Source organism: Falco rusticolus, chromosome 4, assembly GCF_015220075.1.
Source record: "Falco rusticolus isolate bFalRus1 chromosome 4, bFalRus1.pri, whole genome shotgun sequence".
Lineage (NCBI taxonomy): Eukaryota > Metazoa > Chordata > Aves > Falconiformes > Falconidae > Falco > Falco rusticolus.
This window is the reverse complement of record NC_051190.1, coordinates 13,813,608-13,830,809: the sequence shown is the minus strand read 5'-3', so window position 1 is coordinate 13,830,809 and position 17,202 is coordinate 13,813,608. Positions and strand designations below refer to the sequence as shown.

Here is a 17,202-nt window from a genome sequence, read left to right as displayed (position 1 = left end):
CCTCTGAGCAAGCACAGCATGGTTGCTCTCAAACTCTCATGTAAAAAGTCTGTAACTTACAATAGAAAATAATTTTGCCTAGCAGGTACTCCAAAGCATGCACACAGATTTCCTTTCAATTCTTATCAAAGCCTAACTATCCCCATTCAGATTAATTTACAAACATCTTCTCTAAAATGCTGGGGAAAAACACCGCAGTACATTGCTTTGTTCTTTGCATGGCAACGTATACAGTAAAACACACAAAGAAAAGGGAAGAAAAAAAAAAAAGTCCAAGGATGTATGTGGTACTCACTCCAAGTCAGATTTGCGAGTATCTGTATTATGGGATTTTTTTGATACAGATAAATCATATTTACGCAGAAATTTAACCCTGGAAACAATCAGCTTGACCATAGTATATTCTATCACAAAAAATTATGTTTAATCCCCTCACCCATGTGCTCCTACATCTTACTATATGTGAATCAAATTAACATCAAGTTGCAATATAAAAAGAGCTTAAAAAAATACACAATGTGTTTTTTTAAAACAGGATGATAACATTTGTGGAAACTATTCATGTGTATGTACATGTGTAATGTACAGGAACAAGGCTCTGCCAAACGTGTCTTTGTAACTACAGGACCAACTGAAGGCAATGATAATGGTGAGCTTCTAAAATTTCAAACTATTTTTGTTCTGATTTAATACTTCAGAAAAGGCTTATCTTCGTTTATCTTAACAGTTACACTGTTACCCAATTTTACAATACTAAACACAAACACCTTTGGCTGCCAAAAGCCTACCGCTCTAGCTCAAGCTTTCTTATTAATTAGTGGACATTTGCAGTTCTTTCATGTCAAAGTGACCTCTGCATTCTAACTAGCTGTACAGACAGTCCGAGAAAGTGAGAGTCAGTCCTGTTTTCATCTAGTTGTGCTCTTACTTTGATAAGGGTGGTCTTACTTCTGAGGCTATACAGTACTTGTGTAATATTTTACAAGGAAACAGAGACGAGCATTTTTCTTTGTACTTTATCCAGCACCCTGACAATACTGAACACTTGGCAGAATGCCCAGAAGCTCACAGCAATGACATCTAACTGCTGAATGGGCTCGGAAAGTATAAATAAAAATAAGCAGATTTAAAAAAAAAAAAATCTAGAAGGCCTAGCATTCAGCAGCTTGCAAATAATTTGAAAATGCATACAGGACTATTGACTTTGTCATCATGCTTTCAAAAGGACTATAAAAATGCACAGGTCCAGCATAATTTGCTAGCAAAGATTTGCATTTTTTTCCCCTGCCTAAAAGGTACAGGTCTTTCTTAGCAAGTTAGATTGTAATTCCTTTTTTTCCTGGAGAGGTTGAAGAGACTGGAATACAACACAAGCATCCAATTTATCAAACCACAATGTAAAAACCCAATCATGTAATCATTAGGCACTTAAAGAATAGTTAATTCCCATACAATAAACGCAGTGTCACACTGTCTCTTCTGGTTTGCACCATTTAACAATATAGAAATGGTATATTAACAGTGTACCTACAATACACACATGCTTTTAGTTTAACAGGGTGGTTCACTCACATTTAGGGCAGATACTTTATGAACAACAAACAGCATTTTTCCCCAGCTGGGGGAAAAAAAAAAAAAAGAAAAAAAAAAAAGGCATAGCCCAGCACACCGTCCAAAGATGACTATATTATGGGAAGGTTGATGCCTACAAGGCTGCAGAACTTGAACTGATAGGCAAAGATCCACTTAATATGCAATACTAAGGCACTAACAAAGAGAACATTATTAGCATTTCTGTGTGAAAGCTTTCCTCCTCCTTTCATTTTACAGTAAGGATCAAGGTCTATTGTATTGTGAAAGCTTTGGATTTTCTAATAAGGAACATTTTCTTAGAAGAAAGGCTCCTTGGTTTCAACAGTATGGTGAAACTGGAGATAAAAAGTATCTTTATTCTTTACAGCCAGCATATCTTATCAGGAACTAGAGTTCAATTTTTATTATGCACCATACTACATACTATAAATGCACTTCTGTAAGTTTCTGAAAGTACCTCACATACAAGCACATTGAAGCCCTGTCCCTATAAATTCAGAGATCACTGTACCTTCAGTGTATCATTCTATCATTTAAATACTCAACATTAGGCTGCAAATTAGATTTTGTTCCCACCTCAATTGCAGGGTATATGCTGCTAAGAATATGCTTTGGCACCGAGGAAATTCTCTTCAAGATTTCCTTGGGAAAACAAGTTTAATTACCACGGCACTATGAGCAAAACCTTATCTTTACACACGCAGCAATCACAACAACACAGTTCTCTGCAACCTCAGTATCAAACGGCTTTGGTTGGGATTTGTACATGAAAGTCTCCCCTATTTCATCTTACCCAGTAAGAGGCGAAAACAGCTTCATAAAGCCCAGGAAGGATACAGACTAGACGTAGTGCCCTTCCCTTACATATGGAAATCACTTCTGGAGTGCCCATGAATGGGCACCACGGAAATACAACCAAAATGTGGCAAAAATACTATTTCTTCCCATGTTGTCATGTAGAAAGCCTTCCCATTACACTTTTCATTCTTCAACCTCCTGCTGGGATTTCTTTTCTCATGTAGAAGCAGTAGGGCAGACACTTTGACTGACAGCTCTGACTGACAGGACTTTATTTACTTGCACACAGAGCTGTAACGCTTAGGTTAAAAAAGGGGAGAGAGACAAAAATTATTAATTCCGACCTCCAGCTTAAATTGATATTGTGATATGCTGGAAAGCCCACAGAAAGCATAACAATCAACAGCGTTTTCCAAATATTTTAGAACGTGACTAATGCAAGAAAAGGCAAACAAACACTACATGAACACCATCCTGTGGTTTAAGTCACAATATGTCCAGTTTTTCTTTCCACTGTTTTTAATTGGTAAATTACTCCTGGAAGTCTGCACTGCTGAATGTATTACCCTTGAAGATCTGTGTGTCAGTCTTACCTTCAAAACATTTCATGTTATCTCTACTCCAACAGCATTGCTTCTCTATTCTTCGGACTGAAAAGAACCCCCATAATTACCCTTAAACTCTGCAAATCCCTGTCAGAAGTCTATGGAAGTTAATTTCAGGACTCCTGAAGCTTAGTCATTCACGGGTTACAGTACAGCCAGTCCCAATGAAAAAACATTTGATCTTTCACCATGACAAGAACGAAAACGTACTTGCCCCACTATTTTATACATGACTGAATTCACATGTTAACTATTTCAGTGTCCCCATAAAACAGGTACCGCAAGGCAAGCTTATTCTCACAAGATTATCCTGAACCAACGTGCTGGTAGCATCTTTTCAGACTCATTGAAACAGCAGTGGGAAGGGATCTCTCTCTGAAGGTCACCCAGCCTGACCTCCCCCCTGAAGGCGAGCTATTTGCAATGCTACAGTACTGGGGCTGACCTGGAAACCTCCCTGGGCGAAGATTGCACATCTCTCTGGCCAACATGTTCCGCTGCTGCACCACCCTCCTGGGGAAGAAATTTTTCTTAATGTACAACCTAAAGCTCAGAAACATCTTGATATAATTTGAAGTGACTTCTGAAATCACACCTTTCTTATGTGAGATTCTCAGCACAGCTCTGCCCTTGAGCAAATGCTAAGCATGAATGCATCAGTGAAAGTTATGTACAAGTGTGACACACACCCCAATTACGTATTCCCAATACTATGGCTATATCAGCATATATCATGCAGACTAAGCTTCCTTCTAAATCTACCCACATAGTTCAAATAGCTTTGGACATAAAAAACGGGTGGGTTTTTTTCAATTTTAAGAAGCTTTAAGATAAAAAGAAATTCAGGCTTTTATCCTAACATCTACATTTAGTCTCTCTTAGCTTCTGCAGCTTCTACAGCTAGTTTAGCTTTCTCCTCATACGGCACACCTCCTTTGGCTTTCAAAAACAGGCACATCTGTTAACACTTCTGAAAGCTCAGAAATGACACAACTCCATCACTGCTTTGTTATGCAGGTGACAGTGTCTGAAAGCAAAGATGCTTCTAGCTGCAGCAATGACATAAGCAGTGGATGGGTGAGTAGGACGCAAGGGGTGAGGAGAGAATGAGAAGCAGCAAGAAAAGTTTGCCTGTACAAACACTACCTTTGTTTATGCAAGTTTTAATTGCTCCCAAGATAATATTGTTCCGCAAAATGTGTGTTTTGTCAAGATCAAAGTCCTTGCACTCTATGCAAATCTGCATTTAGCTCCCAAAAGCAAATAAAGCCTTTGTGAGATCACTTACTTTTGGGTTTGGTTTTTTTTTTTTGCAAAATAGTAGCCAAGAGGCTGGGACCTGAAGACCTTCAAGAGGAAGAAATGAAAATTCCGTGTTTTATGTAAGGTGATGCATTGTTAATATTTCTGTTATTGGAAGAAGTAGCAAAGACAAGCTCTGTCACACTCTGCAATTTTGGATAGCACCTTCTGTACTCTGGAGTGAAATCCTATTCACCAGTCTTTACTTATGAGAGGATGCATCACCTCCAATTGATCCTATGAGACCCATTAACAAAAGTCCACCCAGAGCAGTGCATGCAGAACATTTTTTCCCGTTATTTATTCAGATCAGTAATCTTGTACTACATTTAAGGCGACTATCTTTGCATTTGAATTTGCCAAAGCTTCAAACATTTTGTAAGTCTGTCGCTCAAGGGGCAGATGCATAGCCACTTCTGGGAGCACTATGCCAGCTGGAAAGGCAACCACTTCCAGTGGCTCGTCATTCTCTCTGACAGTGCTTGCTAGAGCAGGCACTTCCAAAACGACACAGTTGAGATGAACTTGGGAAGCTTAAACAGAGCTTATACATAGGTCTTTGCTGGCACAGCTTAACGTGATTTTCTGCACTTGGAAAACAACTTCAAGTTTCCTCTCCTGTTGTTGGATAGCTCAGAACTTTTTGATTTAGAAATTGCACTTTGTTTCCCAAGTTAAAGATCTCACATCAAAGCAGACAGATTCATACCTCGATTCAGCAAGTGAGAAACAGAACCTGCACCCATTTGCACTACCTGAACAATTTTCACATTTATGACAGAATGAAAAGCAACACTGAAACCTGAAAAACATTTAGACCATCTGCAGGAAAAATCAGCTGTTTCAGCCTTCAATGTACTAATGAGAACTGACTGAAATCAACTGTAAGTTTTTAGTTAAAAATAATGTCATTGCACCAGCCCAAAACTCAGATCTCAGGTCTTTCTCTGGTCCTTCTCTTTTACTTTATGTGACACATGAAAATACCCAGATGCACAAGTACCCACAGCAGTACCACCTCTTGACTTCATTCTTAATTCTCAAGAAGGCATAACAGAGACAGGACTTACAATGACTGGGACTTGAGCAAAAAATACCCCCCTCAAATCTTTGCCAAATACCAACGTAGCATATTCAAACACACAACCACCTGCATGGTCATGTGTGTTAAATCATGTGTAAGATTTTTCAGTTGAGAAGTATTTAAAAATAATTAATTTAGGTGGCAAAGGAAAAGAATGGATTTTCAGTTCTGGAAACGGCTTCAAATTTAATTTGAAGTTAAAAGGAAACTAAAATAAAATCAACTGTTCTTCACAGGCAGAGTTGTTCTGTGTTACAGATTAACTACGAAGACACAAAGTCACCCAGCATGGCTGTGCCAAACCAGCTCAGTCCAGCAAAGATTACAGGTTCAGGCGCAGCTCCACACACACTCCCAAAGCTTGCTCAGGCTGGAAAGCTGCACAGGTAATTTTGTCGGGGAAAGAAACCTACGACACACTGATAAGCCTGTAAAGGCCTAAAACCCTGTACTGCTTCACCCAGCTCTGCGAAAAGCCAGCGTTGCCTCCCCTTTCTATTGACATACACAGGAACAGGTGAAAACATTCACCTGGCTTACCCAAAGCTTTGCTTATACCCCTCATTCAACTTGAAAATGCCCATCTCTGACACGGGTGTTATCGCTATTTCTCAAGGTCCGCTAATTTATTAAAGTAGTAAAACTGAGGTCACAGGCAGAGCTGGAAAGGATCCACCCTACTCCACAGCTACCCCAAGGCACAATTCTGGATAGATGTTTTTGCCCAGAGGTTGGGGCATTTAAGAGACCTGGACAATGCATTACAGCGCTTGCTATCCTCGCCTTTAGAAACCTTTGACAACCATTCCCTCAGTATGATTACATACATTCCAGCAGCGTTGCCTAAATCGGGCTTCTCCAGCTTGTTTTCTTTCCATCAAGACAGAAATGCAGCAGTTCCAGTGACAATGGCATGTGATAAAACCGTAATGCCAGTGTCACACACTCCTACTTCATACTACATTTCAGTCACGAGTTCAGAACAGACTGCATAATCAATTATAAATGCCACCTTTTATGATAGTGTGGGGTTTTTTTCTTTGCAGGAAATCCAGCTCTACACACAGAGATATCTTTTCTCCCAAGATGTCCAAGTACAGGCAATGTAAAATTATGACAATTTAAAAACGGATTGACAACCATTTCAATATGTACATTTGTTTTATATATTCTTAATGCATTTTTTCAAGTATTTTACTAAATTAATATAGATTAATAAAAATGCGGTTTTAAGTTTATTTAAAAGGCTTTATCATCAGACATAAGACTAAAACAATTCAGAAATGCACTACAGCAGAACAGCCATTAAAATTAAATATTTTTTTCTACTACAGGAAGATTTGCCAAGTATTTAAAATTACATTTCCCTATGGGCAAACTAGAACTTTCATGATGAAAACCCTAGAATAATAAATGGAAAGTAAATAATCACAGTCTCTTTTAGATTTATATCTTCTCGTACATATAATGAAAGCATTATGTGCAAACAATAAAATCTAGTTGAAGCAGTAAAGACAAACTTAAAGCATTTTTAACTTACAATACAATGCATTCCTACTTCGTTATTATTTCTAGGTAGGCTTTGTTCAGGATTTGGGTTTCTGTTTTGTTTTAACTCCTGCAACATACAGCACAGAGTCTGAAAACCACCCCAAGGGAACTGGCAGGCCATCCCACCCATCGCAGGGGCATGTAGCAATAGGCAAGTAGCAGACCAAAGGCTCCTCAACTCAGCATGCCTGAGAACCCGCTGCTGGGATCTATTATGGAAAAACATTTCCTGTCAAAGAAAGAGGCAAGTTAGGGGGGAGAAGGCATCCTACTGAACTGCAAGGAAAATTCAGAAGACAACCCTCGGCCTGTATATCTTCATTTAAATCCTCCTCCTATGCAGGAGCAATTAAAAAAAAAAACCTTGCACCAATGCAGGGCTGAGGACAGAACTCTCTTCAGCTTCTCTCCTACTGCTTTGATACAACCAGATGAACATGAAATTTGCCTTTCTTCCCTTTTTAATTAAACCCACAGCTGTTTATAATTGTATTTGATTTATGTAGTCACCTGTTTCATTATATAGAAGCACAACTTTTACTTAATCCTTTTATGTATGAGTTATGCAAAGTGCTTTAGATTATCCTTCCATTTTATGAGCTCACAAGTGGTTAAAGGGTCTTATCTTCCCACCTCACAGAAGCCAGGTGCTAGAGAATAATATAGTCATGAGGCTACTTTGTTTCACAGAATAAAACACCGGCAAAAATACACATTTGTGCATACATTCCAATAATACTAGGTAATTCTTAGACTGAAATTTTTGATAATTTGCAATGCTATAATTCACAGCGGACTTATCATGAAAGCACTCTGTAGATAAAATATAGCACTCTGCAAATAGTATCTCTCTTGTACAGCTGGAGAAGCCAACAGACAAGTCAGTCACAACTAGGGCTCCTGCACTTGTAGCTTCCATGTCTCTATTCATAACAGTAGAGCCCAGGATCCCATCAGACACTAGTGTGCTCTGGACCTTGCAGTAAAAGGTGAGTCTGCATGAAAAATAAAAACAACAACAAGATTTCCATCATGCTGGAGCACTAATTAAAAATAAGAAAGCTTTCCATGTGGCAGATCAAAGGAGTTCGCAGCCCTGACAAGGTAACAACCAAACCCAAAATACTGCCCTTTCAACCTGAAACAGTAATTTACAGTTTGCTACTTCTGTTTCCAACTCCCTTTACGACACTTAAACAAAAGTCTTAAAATGGCAACAGGGTATTTTAGATTTAGATATTATTCTTCCCTGTGGTGCAGCCTGAGAAACTCAAATGAAGCAAGCTTTATTCTTGCAAGTTAAGAAACCAGAAGACTGAAATGAATAAACATGCTGCTGACCTTGTTCAAGGCTTCTAAGAGAGCCTTACCGATGAGATAGTCATCCATAAAAAAGGTCTCCTGGAAAACATGATGCTACTACTATTTCAGAGCACCCAGATTCACAATTGCAGAAGCAAGCCTTCTGCTTTAATGATCTTCTGTTTTAGCCCATCACACAAATCTTGCCACATTTTAAATGGGTACGTAAGCAAGGCAGATAAAACCAGAAATTAAGCACCAATAATGTTTATGTGCCTGATAAACGCAGTGAAACTTTATCTTGGTTTAAAACAGGATGAAGAATGTTCATTTTACATTCAGTTTACATCAAAACACCACAAGTTTCATGAAACGCCTCAAATATATACCTTTAAAAAAAATCTTACAGGCTTTTAGTTGCAAACAGTAGATAGAGAGAAGCCAGCTGAGGAATAAAACAGAAAAAGTGTTTTTCCAGTCTAGAAATAAGAAATTATCTTTCAGATTCCAGACCAATGCATTTTTGGTTTTTACACTTGCAATTTTAATATGTGAATGCTAATCCTGCAGTAAGGCACGTAATATTTTAAAAGAACCACCAGCATCTTGGGAAAAATGCACTGAAGCAGTTCTGTGTTAAAGCAGAGCAGGTATTTAGCAATTATGTTACACACATCTTTCTGACATCTGTCGTGACAGAGAATTGAAGGATGTCAAAGTCTTAGAAGGCATTTCTGAAATTAATGGTCCAACAACTCAGATATGATTTTTAAAGATTTCTACAGAATGTCCAAGAAGATTAAAAATCACATTACCCACCCCCCAATGGAACAGGTAATACCTATTTACCTGTAGTGACAAGGAACAATACAGAACTAGCATGGCTTTGACACAAAAGGATTGTGTGCAGAGCAATGATGAGCCAGCCCCCAGGTCCCTGTGCTTTGAAAGGACCGCATGCTGCCCTGACATGCAGGCAAAGCCAGGGAAACGGAAACAGACTGTCAAATTCCTTGAAGGAAAACCCAGCAGCTAACTACCCCCATGTCTGTGCAGCTACTGAGCAACTCAGATGCCCTGGTGATTGCTATTAAGGGGGAAGGTGTAACTATTTGACTTGATGGAACTCATCTTCAGGATGAGTCAACTCTTAACTTCAGTGGCTCATTGAACAAATGGATTTCATTTAGAGGAAATACACATTTGGAAGAAATACACTAATATCAGCCAGAACGTCGTCAGTTAGAACTTGTGTGCTTTATTTCTAACCACTTCGTTCTGTGTTTCTCACAGAAGGTTAGTGGGTTTACAAAGATCAGACTTGTTCCTATCCCAAATTTTGGAGACATGGGAAAAACACACATTCAGACACGCTAATCCAAATCAGTTAAGTGCTCCAGGCAGCCTAGTACCCACGCACAAGCCATGTCCCAAACTCAAGCCCTGATTTAAGTCTCTCTAAATGAGAGCACTATAAAAGTGCTCACAGCAACTCCCAGCTGAGTTTGCTTTAAAGCCATTATATTCCCTGTAGCTAGTTTTTAAGCATGCTGATTAAAGCTTTGCATTATTTGGAGTACACAGTGTCTCATGAAGGTGTTCTGGTGTTAAAAATGACAGTAAAGTTTCTGAAAATACATGGGATATCCTGTCATATTTAAATCAAGTATGTTTAAACTTTTCTGTTCTACATTAACTATCCAATCAATTTCATATTTAATCTGAAGTTACAGCAACCTAAACTTGCCATGAGTTTATTAACCAGTATAAGAGCATAACATCTAAGACTTTTTCTAAAATTTTATATTAAACAAGGGAGAAAGTGCTGCCTTATGTAGTCACAAGAAAAATGAAAAGCACATTTAGCTCCCGAGGTCACTCCACAGATATAGATATATATACACACACACATATCACAGCACCATTTTTTGCACTAAGCAAAAAACTGCCTCTTTAGCCTGTATCATGACATGCATTGAGATTTCCTCTAGTGTATTTGCTTTCAGTTTCTTGTGCACAGCAAACCATGCAGTAATATTTTCATTTGGGCTTTAATTCACATGTCAAAAAACAGCTGGGGTTCACAACAAAAGGGGAAAAAAAGGCAATTCTCCTCTTTTCCATCTCACCTTAAAAAAAGAAAATTAAATTCCAACCCATCAAAAACTGACAGAATGACATTTTATTTTAAAAATCATCTGAAGGCTGATATTGTCAAAAGTGTTTATTTATCTAAAGATATGGCCTAGCATTTACATAGGCTTTTAAAAGAGATTTAATGTAAAAGAATTAATGAAAAGTAATCACCTGCACCTTCTGCCACCTGAATACTTCTGAAAAATCGGTCCTTACTGCATTAATTGCATAATAAATATGCATAGCTGTACCTTATTCTCCCAATTAATAAGGACTAATTTAAGTTAAAATATTTGACTCCAGATGAACAATTACTAATCATTATGTATCACTGTAAGTATGAACAATTGTTTAGAAAGAATAAATAATATTAAAAAAAAAAAGAGGAAAACTGGATGAATTCTACTCTACTGTAGCACTTCTTACTTACACTTACACTTGCACTGAGTAGACTGGATCAGATTTCATCTGACCAGGTATTGCAGTGACTTAACTTTTAGACAAAGATGTTTGAGTGTTTTATTTCTTTATATCATAAAAACATCTAGCAAAATTACAAGCAGAAGTATTCACCATAGTGTGAAATCCAAGTAATTGTGAAGTCTCAACTGTTAATTTCCAAAAATAAGCTTTTCGTTATTCACTGAATGCCAATTACATGCCAAGAATTTATAAATAAGTCCCAATATTGCAAACAGAGAAAACAAGCTTTATTTTTTTAACGAATAATGATTCAGGCACTTTCCTACAGGAGGACACCCACACAATTTATCACCACTTTCATTTGTCATCCCACACACTTGGCTTTTGCTCATATCAACATTTTTCAAAATGAATTATTTTCACTCTAGTTATGATAACAGTTTTGCAACCCTTAGGGCTAGCAAAAAAATTATAGAAGCTGCCATTCGTAAAAATGTGAATTTTTTAACTCAAAAGTCTCTTACAATTTATCATCTGCCTGAAAACCTTTCAGCAGAAGTTATTATGCCATCAAGTTTTGTAAGATGGTGAATAATCAATACAGAAACTCATTAAGTAGCTGCAAGAGAAGAAACCAGATCATGATTTTCAAGCCATCCTCTGATAATCAGATAGTCTGGTAGGTAGAAAGCAAAAAGAACGGCATGGAGAATGTCACTCAGTCTTCCCCCCCTTGATGATTTGAACTGATGAGATTTTATCACTGAAGTAGTAGATAGTATTCTGCAAGAGAAAATACTCAAAACAAGCTCCCAAAGTCAGTCTTGCTTCTTGCTTTTTTGCTACTATTCAGATATTGTAATTTAACATGATCACAAAATGGTATTTTTGTAAATACTAACATGCTGCGTGGCAACAACATAAAAGCTTTCTTAGAAAATTATTTTTTTATAACTGTAATTTTGAAAAGCTAACAGCTACTAAAACGATTTTACCATGTGTAATATCATATCCTGACATCTCAACTTGCCATGTTGTGAAGAAAATGCTGCATCTCACTAGAAAGCCCAGAGAGATATTGGATTTTAACCACACATCTACTTTATGATATGACTGCTCATCTTTGGTAGGAGCCAGAAGAATGAAGAGTTCAAGGCAAAGAGTCCCCCACTGTCAAAAAGTAGAACCAGTGAGTTTGAAGAACCAATGGTCATACAGGCCTCTTAAGGAAGTTTATCTTATGAGGAAAGAAAAAGCCAGAAACTGTCAAGGAACACCGATTTACACATTCAAATACAAAATTCTATACCTACACCCTCTAAAGATAGCATGTTAAAGTGTTACATGAAGATGAAAGAAAAAAACCCCCACCAAACCACACTGTCATATCAGATTGCTAGAGAAATGAGAAACATCAACAATACCAATTCCAAACCCAATATTAATGTTCACTATAGATGGGAAAACAGGATTCAGTAACATTCAAACAAAATTATCCTCTACAGATATACAAAAAACAAAAAACCATTTATTCAGCAATCGTATCTTAGGAGAGGACTTCACACCCGATTCCAGGGACAGCAGATTTGATCGTTCTCACCAAGTCCCTGCTGAAAGCTGCCCGACCAAAGGGACTAACTGAAGCAACTCTTGTTCATTTGATTACTTTTTATACTAAAGTGAAACTAGTCACAAATCCTGAATCATGTTTCTTTGCTGGTATAAAAATATTAGGGAAATAACTACCATATATTGCTTCCCTAGATTAAATAATTCAATTATTCTGCTTATATAGTTGAATGTGAAAACTAATCTCATTCCAATCCCACAGAGGCCAAAAGAAGATTAAAGAGGGAGTACAGGCATATGCGAGAGAGAAAATTACACCAGCTCACTCAGATAAACAGAAATAATAGGAGAAAACGGATGAAAACATTCTGTCACACATGTATGGTATGGGTGTCACATTTTGCCAGATTTTTTTTCTATCCCATGAAGAAGTCAGCAAGTCTGCTGGAGAGTGGGTGTTCTGTGGAATGAATCAAAGGTGTCTAGAAATGGCAATACAGAAATCTAGCAAAAAACTTTACTTTTCTGAAACATGCTAAAACTAAAACAGGAGAAACTATGCTCAAGTGAGACTGTAGTAGGCGTCACACACTTCGTTCCAAAACCACAATTAACTTTCATTCATATATTGCCAGGAGCAGAATTCTCTTCAGTGTTATGTATCAGTTGTTAGAGTGGGACAAATATCAATGCTGACTTCCCTCTAGTTTTGAAATAGCTTTGATATTATTCCTTGTGATTTCTCCCACCTGCCTGCACCCTTTAGTCACTAACCAAGGGCTGAGATTCTGGCATTCTCTGCAGTCTCTTTCACTACAGAAAAGGAAGTGACTAACAAAAAGCTTGTCAGGAGCCCCTGTGCCTGGAGGAAGATCAAGAAATGTAATCAAGCAAGTATGAATTTCAGCACAGTCCAGCTCTTGGGAGGAAGGAATCTGTATGGTTTTCAGGCCATCCAAACCAAGCCTGGGCAGACCAAGGCAGTCAGCAAGCCATGTAACATGAGTTATCTAGCAGAAGGCTCAGACATTGCCAATTCACTTAAAGCAGCAGCAAGGAGACTGTTTCACTGGGTAATTAGCACTGAAATTGCCCATGGCATCACAGTCTGTGGCATCCTATAGCTAAGGAGATTTTAAACTTAGTGGGTTGGGTTTGATTTTTTTTTTCTTTTTAGTTTCTACATAAGGATAGCTTATGATTTTGCAAACAGAGCATTATTTTAATCAAGTTAGCCACCAGCTTATATACAAATTAGAACTTACTGACACAATGCTTGGGGTTTGTGCACATGCCGTGGAACCTCAACATTTTACATCGCCAGACATGCTACACACAATCTACTCATTAGATAAATTTCTAGGGGAACATCAAGCTCTCATTTCTCTTTCTCCCTCCTAGCATTTCCTGGAAAAGGCTCTTTCTGTTAATGAGAACACTACTCCGCCACTCTGCACGTCTATAAATAATTCCATGAACATGATTAGACAAGTCCCCCTTCTCCAGGATGACCCTGCTGCACAGTCAATGGAGTTTCTCACTCTCCCACCCACGGACTCCTGCTTTGCTGGCTGAATCTGTGACCAGCACACAAAGCCATGCTTCTCTGGTCAAAAAGCAAATGGGATTCCTGCAGAGCCTTCATAGCTGTCAAACTGTTGGGAAGAGCTTAATGGCAAGCAAGCAAGCGAACATTATCCCTGCGCCTCAGGGAACACATCAACCTAGGAGATGAGCAAGTAGCAAATGTTGCAGAAATGGGTAGCAAAAGTGAGCAGATTGAATCCCCACATTCTCAGTACTGCAGGGTGAGAGAGAAGTAACATGTGAGAATGTGCTACTATCACTTATGGGATATGAAAGCAGTATCATCACTTTTGGTCAATGATTTGAGAAATGCAGAAATAAAATTCATTCTTATTTTTGCCAAAAAAATCTAAACAACATAATGTACAGGGTCAGCTTGACCTTTCTAATAGATTACCATTTGTCAAGCTGTTTCCTTAAATTCAAATTTCTTGAGGTATTTTACTGAGGTACTGCAGAAGCTAGAAGTAAACTAATTTGCTCAGAGTTTTCAAAAAGTGCAAAAATAAACTTCCTTAGCACTTCCTTCCCTTTGTCAGAAAACTTATATTTTGACTAAGTCTTAAAAGACAGCTAAATATTTAGAATCATTAAAGTAATGTTTGCCAGTACAGTTAAAAGTCACAGGTTTAGATGTTTCATAACTAAACACCTAAATGAAAATCCACTAATCATTATAACAGGGTTTTTTCTATGGGTTTATGCATCCTTGGAATTTGCATTACTGCACCAAGGGAATCATCACCAGCCTGTTATCTTTAGGCAGTTAATCATAACTGACCAGGAGTAAACGCTCCAAATTTAATACTGAGAACATTAATAAAGCAATTTAAAAGATATTCTGTAACTGCTCTGGTAAGAGGGTCATGAACAACTGTTAGTCACCAAGAACATATATCTAGTTGAATTGTCTACCAGAACAATTATTAGCCTGTCCTAAACTGTATGTATAATGCAGACAATTACTTTATCATCTTTTCCTTTAATTAGAATTATATTTTTCCTAACTTCCATTCTTGACCTACTGAACAATGAAAGCAACACAATAATTCCCTAGACAGCCAAATGCTTAGAAGAAAAGCTCTCGCTCAAATTTTAAGTCTTTCTTCAGCATGTCCAATGTCAGTTTTTAAAATCTTCTCGTATTTTGTTCTTCTAGAATACTGTAAATCTACAATTTTGTGCATGTAAATCTTGATACCAGCAAACATTTTAGCTCTGCTCTTTACTCCTCTTATAAGCATACGCTGCACTGGAAACACAACAATAGCTGGTAGGACTGACAAGGCTCCACACGGACTAGCAGAAAGTTCTTCCGAATAGAAGGTCAGAAAACAAAACACTAAATGCAATTAAAAAAAATAATAATTGTGTAAGCTTTTCTTCTCCATGGTTTGTTCTGCTTTACTTAATTAGTTAGAAATAGATACATTTAGATACTATGCTGAGTAATCCATAATGCAATGTTGATTCTTTATTTGTTGGTTTATACAGAAAAAGAAGTCTTATAAAAATTACAGAATGAAAAGATTCTTAAAGCCTAACATGTCTAACAAGGAAATCACATCAAATTCAGAGCACCAAAACCAACAAATCTGTCATTCACTTTATGCACAGGATTATAAAATGTGGTTGCCTATGACAGTAGGGGGCCGAGTTTAATGACTTAGGAGAACCCTGCCAGACTTGTTCCTATTTGGGTAATTTCTTGACAGACACAGCAGGTATGGAGTGCAAAAAAATCCCCAAAACCCAACAAACCAACAAACCACTCCCCACCCACCCCAAAACAGGTTTCTGTACTTTTCCTGACAAGAGGAGTAAAATGGGGTCTCCTTGTACATGCATGGATGCTGTCTGCATCTCTTTTGCATTTTAACAAAGCCCACTCTGATCATCACCTGTACAGTGTACAGAAAGTGGAGATTATTTTTTTATTATTATTCTGAAAAGTATTTAACACAGTAGTAAAATGCAGGTATTCTATTAATGTTTGCCTCCGTGAGAAGAATTCTAACATGTACTCTGAATTATTCTAGCTCTTCTTGGAGCATCAGAGTTACTAAGCATCAAAACAGTCCTCCTTAGTCTAATTGCATAAATTAACAATTCAGTTTTACATTTGCTGTTTAGTTGTTCACATTAACCTTTAGACCCTTCACTGAAGGAATCTGCTTTTTAACTAAGAGTAGCTCAGCACTATGAGAGCACCAATATTACATTTCAGTAATGAGGATTCAAAAAGATTACAATATCCTCTGATTAAGGCTCAACTTTTTAACTTCAGGAATAAATTAGCCTTCATTTAAATTTAAATCTGAGAAGGATTCACTTCTCATTTGTAAGATTTTACTTCATCAGCAGGTTCCAGGATGGATTAGTTTAATTAGGGAAATGAAAATGTCTTGGGACTCTCCAGATTAAGATACTCTACCATATATGACTTCCAATATTTACTATCAGAGTATCAAACTCCATTCAAGATACCGTTTTGTCTTGCCTTAATTCCTCCTGTAATACACCAAAACTACCAGCACTGTCAATTTAAGAGTTATGAAGTTACCCTTATACTCACAATTACGTATATGTAGTGGCATAAATACAGTCATACCCTTGATCATACCCAAGCAACTGTATGGGTAAAAGGACATTTTGTATATAAAGTCAAACATGTATTTATCTCATTTATATGCCATATATATAATTATCAACAATGCCCCACCATAGTCATCATACCAAAGAACATGTCAGATTATATACACAAGCTAAAAACTGTAGACTTGAACTGAAAGCTAGAAAGAAAATACTGAACATTGGCATTTTTCAAATCAGAACCGTAACGACTTTCTAGAACAGCTAATGTTAGTTAAGTGAAGCAAGAAAGCGACATGTAAAGCAATCTGCACCTCGAATGAGAAAAATACTGTAGTATCTTCTCATTCTCACATGAAATTTTGTTCACACGACAGCATTCAAAAACAACTTTAAAAAGAATTTGTTTGGAATAACAGCTACTCATTAAAGCATTTCATATTGATTAAGACAGAAAAGAAACAAAAAACTTGTTCTCCAGAACAAGTGAATAGACACAACTTTAAATATCAGTTGCACAAGCAAGGGGCTAAAACAAGACAAGAGGGGACCCCCCTCCCCCCATATTTCTGTAGTCTAACGTGAGATTAAATTCCTAGCAAGATGGAAGATTCGTTCCACAGAAAGAAGCTGCCACTTTTTCAATTCACTGCAAAGCAA

General features: G+C 37.5%; 1 protein-coding gene across 2 annotated transcripts in view; it reads right to left on the bottom strand.

Moving 5' to 3' along the window:
* The window catches only part of PRKAR2A (protein kinase cAMP-dependent type II regulatory subunit alpha), a 68,898-nt gene that overhangs the window by 26,212 nt on the left and 25,484 nt on the right, over positions 1 to 17,202 (bottom strand). The window lies entirely within an intron of this gene.